The sequence below is a fragment of the Myxocyprinus asiaticus genome, chromosome 39 (assembly GCF_019703515.2).
Source record: "Myxocyprinus asiaticus isolate MX2 ecotype Aquarium Trade chromosome 39, UBuf_Myxa_2, whole genome shotgun sequence".
Lineage (NCBI taxonomy): Eukaryota > Metazoa > Chordata > Actinopteri > Cypriniformes > Catostomidae > Myxocyprinus > Myxocyprinus asiaticus.
This window is the reverse complement of record NC_059382.1, coordinates 17475001-17479270: the sequence shown is the minus strand read 5'-3', so window position 1 is coordinate 17479270 and position 4270 is coordinate 17475001. Positions and strand designations below refer to the sequence as shown.

The following is a 4270-nucleotide window of genomic DNA, read 5'->3' as shown; positions in this document are numbered from 1 at the left end:
ACAAACAATAAACATTACAAACCAACTACACAACGTAACACTTCAATAACTCAATGTAACACTTCAAGGACTGACAAATCAATTAACAAAACTAGAGGGTATTTATACACAAAGAACTAAATGAGGGAATGGAATACAGGTGAGGATAATAAGGAACAGATGGAAGTGATGAGGGCAGTGGATACTGGGAGATGTAGTGCAGGGGAAAACTTCAAAATAAGAGTCCTTGAAGAAAATTAGGGAGACAGACTCTGACAACTCCAGTTATATCAATAGCCTAATAAAAGCCGTTTTATTTTACATGGACTGGGACATGTTAAGATCACATGACCAGCCGCATACTCTGTAATTTATCTTGGTAATCCCACTATTATCTGACCCTTTCACTTTCAAATAAATGAATCATGGCTCACTTCTAATAGCGCTTTTCTACAATGGAATCAGTCAAACTTTTGCATGATGCTTCATCCATGCCACTAGGTGTCAGTATAAGATGACTGCTAGGACAACATAAACGGAAAAAAAATAAAAATAATATTGAGAGCACCTTTAAGTATAAGGTTTTGAATATGTTAGGCCCATATGGACATGAACGGAAGTACTATTTTATAGTACTTTTAATGATTATGTTTTCTTGTAAGGACTCTCCTGTCGCTCTGCTCATACTCTGCCCAATAACACCTCTGACTGCGCTGTTGCACTCTTTTGTTAATGTACAAGCTGACATTACATGCTGCAGAAAAAAAATATTGCAAGGGCATATTCTGACCCCTGCACCACTCCCTTTGAGCTGTTCTTGTTTCCTGGAGGATCCTTCATAAGAAATGAGAAAGATAGAAATGGGGCAGGGAGACATCCGCTTAGGACATTTCATGTGGACGTAACGAGACACGGCATCCAATAAGCTGGGAACAGGCACTGCACTTTTTCAGGAGCGTTGCATCAATGGCCCGAAAACCCCAGCCTACTTCATTGCTTTGTTATGAGGAAGATAAGTGGAAAGGTGTTGCTCTGCGGACCAAGGACACAGATGTTTGATGTACTCAGGGTACCCAGCAACCCTCTTCTCCCTCCCCCATATTCTTCACAGCCAGAGGCTGACATCCTAAGGACGGAAGCCAGGAGCTGTGCAGACCCTGCATGTTTCCAATAAATCAGGCAGATTAATTACGGAGCCAGTCATGTGAGTGCTTCAGGTCTGCATCTTAAACAGGACAGCACTATAATTGGCAGTGCACATTAACTCAGTGCAATACCTTCCAAGCAAAAGCATGAGTAACATTAACTGACAGATAAAGAAGGCAAAGGAAGAGCTAAAAATCTCTTTGGGGGCCATACATATTACTGGATTTTGTGAGATGCATTAAATAACCATATGCAATATGTTTCAGAGTAGTAAAGGCATCAAAGGGATAGTTCACCCACAGGTTTACTCACTCCTGCCGTTCCAACCCAAAAAATTCCCACGCTGCTCTGTCCTTAGTCATTATTGAGATACACTGGCCTTCTTTTCCATGCAATCAAAGTAAATGGTGGCCAGGGAGAGAGCAGCTAGGACTTTGTGCTAGACTGTGTGATGCAAGAAAGAAAAGTAATTCAAGTTTGGAACGGCATGAGGTTGAGAAAGTTTGGATAAACAAACCCTTTAAATCCCCTAAAGCTGGAAATAGTCATTTTTCCTCAAATTTCGCAGTCGTTGAATATTCTAAGACTCTGTTTAAATATGTTGAGTTATTACTTAATCCTTTTACATTGGAACAACACTTGACTGTAACAGTGGAAACTAGTGTCCCTGCTTATTTGGCCTGTGCTTGGTGTATCTGATGACAGTCAGCAGTCAAGTTCCCAGAGATCATGCCAAACAGGTGTGAAGTTGCACAATGGGTTAAAAAATAAAAAAAAACCTAATGCAAGTCTCCACCAAAGAGAGCAATGCCACCATGCAGTTGCCGGTAGGGCAGGCAGGCTGCAGGGCTGTTTAAGCATGGTCAGCTCCTGTTTCTTCCTTCTCAATCAGCCATAATGATTGCAAAGAATGTGATTCACTCACAGCACAATCAAAGATGGAAGAATGCAAGGCCCTGGCACCAATTTTTAGTCCGATCTGGCCTCCTTCAGACAAGCCAGGCAACCTGTCACCCTACATTAAATCTCTTGCCATCAGTCTTCCTCTTGTCTCTACCAAAGGGATAGGCATTAACCAGTTCTTCTTCAAGTCACAGCAAGAGCCAATATAGTCAGAGAGACTAAAGCAGATTTAGGTACAGGAAAAAAGAGATACATAATGTGTGTGAAAGAGATCGGCAAAAGAGAGCAGAAGAGAGAGAGATTTTATGTTTACCTCACCTAGTAACTCCGTGTCATGCACATGTGAAGAATTTGCCAAAGGCTTCTGCAAATATTTGCTGCTTGAGTTGGGAAATGGTCACACCTTGGTAGCAGCGACAGAGGGCAGGTCAAATAACACAGGTGTTGTAGCTGTCGCAACTGCAGAGTCCAGATTGCATCAACAAAACATGCAAAACATGTATCTAGTCTTCAATCATGTAATTTTATCACATTAAAGTTTAAACTAGTCTGGTACAAATCTATAAAAAATAAATTAAAAAGGTAGGGTGAATACAGGTGAAGTGGAACAACTGGTAGTTAAAAGGGATAGTCTTTCATCACAATCCCGAGTCGAGTCTCAAGTCACTAAACGTTTCATCTTTTACATATTTTAAAAAAATACTCTACTAAAAAATTGTAAATGTATGATCTTTGAAAAATCCGAGATATTAATAGGATTCTACCAGAACTTGTAAAAAAATGCACACACAAGCAATGCAGTGTAATGCGATATCATTAGGTAAGGCTGGGTGATTTGGCCCAAAAATATTATCACAATATTTTTTTCATATCGTTCGATACTGATATTTATCACGATATATACTGTACGTTTCATATCATTAATGGGGGCAGAACTGCATTCCACATGTTTATTAGACCTCAAGAAATAATTAAACATAACTTCCATAGGGTAAGCTACCTTTAAAGTACACTAATTTTAGGATTTAATCCTACATAAGGTGTGTAAACTCTTTTTGATGTCATCCGCATATGTCATGGAGGCTGTCTCGTTTCAGAAAAGCGAGTAGGACACTTCGAACGCGACCTTCTTTTACGGGAATTCGGAGGATGCATGAGGTGTATCCTTCGTGGGCATTCACAACCCACAATTCTTTGCTTCAACGGAAATGTCTAAAAAAATAAATAAAATGACGCCAATTTGCCCGTAAATATGATGTTCAAACACAAGGAATGTTAATTCCCAAGTTGAAGTACCTCAGTAGATGGGTGCAGAGTATATAATATGTATAATTATATTAATATATAATTAAAATAAAGTATTAGACTAAAAGTACAACTGTAAAATCTATTTTCTTTTCTCTTTACATCATTATATCTCTCCAAAAATTTACCTCATATATTCCCTTCCAGAGGGACTTTGTTCTCTTTTCACTCAAAGCGCTGGTGCTTGTTAAAGAGTGGCGTGCTGTTATAGCAACCATGTTACGTTCCGTTTCCGTTCGTCCTACGAAGACAGTCTCATTTAAACGAGGACACTCAATATACTGCAGCCTTCAAAGGACGCGTCCTACCTAGCATGCAGCCTTCCAAACGAGACACAGCCTTTCTTGTGACATTTCACTCTCCAGCTCAGTAGGTGGCGGTAATGCACCATAAACTGGATTGCCAACCGGCAAAAAAACATCACCAGCTTTGGATCATGTAAAAACGTTTAACTAATAGTACATAAATAAACTGCAATGGTGATGTCGGAGTTGTTGTTGTGTTCAGTCGACAGCTGTTGTATTGCATTGTCAGTGCTGTCTTGTTAAGTACACAACGATATTAAATTACCAAGCCTGATTGATAACAGCAGGGCTTCCTGCTAATACTTCCTAACAGGCTGATTTCATGTCTGTGATTCAGTTAGCTAGTTGTGTGTATTACTTTGCCGAACTGCTTGCGTTTTTAGCGATATGTACCTGTTTCGATCGGCTATCTAGATGTAGAACAAAGGCTAAATATAGACAATTACTCAAAAGTTTATCATCGATAAACGTTATATCTCCCAGCAATATCATCAGGTATAATTTTGACAAAAACTTGCCAGCTGTTTTAAGTACATACACACAAAGAAATAAAAAATAAATAAAAATAAAACTGTACCCGTGCTGATTGCAAGACGCTAAAATACGGTACAAATCTCTCTCTCACAGACAGA

At 39.3% G+C, this 4270-nt stretch overlaps 1 long non-coding RNA gene across 1 annotated transcript in view; it reads right to left on the bottom strand.

Moving 5' to 3' along the window:
- LOC127430298 (uncharacterized) overlaps positions 1 to 4270 on the bottom strand; it is a 5850-nt gene continuing 1580 nt past the window's right edge. The window contains exons 2-3 of the long non-coding RNA XR_007895433.1: positions 2347 to 2487; positions 1 to 1136 (exon numbers count right to left, since the gene is read on the bottom strand). This is a non-coding gene — a long non-coding RNA (uncharacterized LOC127430298). The remainder of the gene's footprint in view (positions 1137 to 2346; positions 2488 to 4270) is intronic.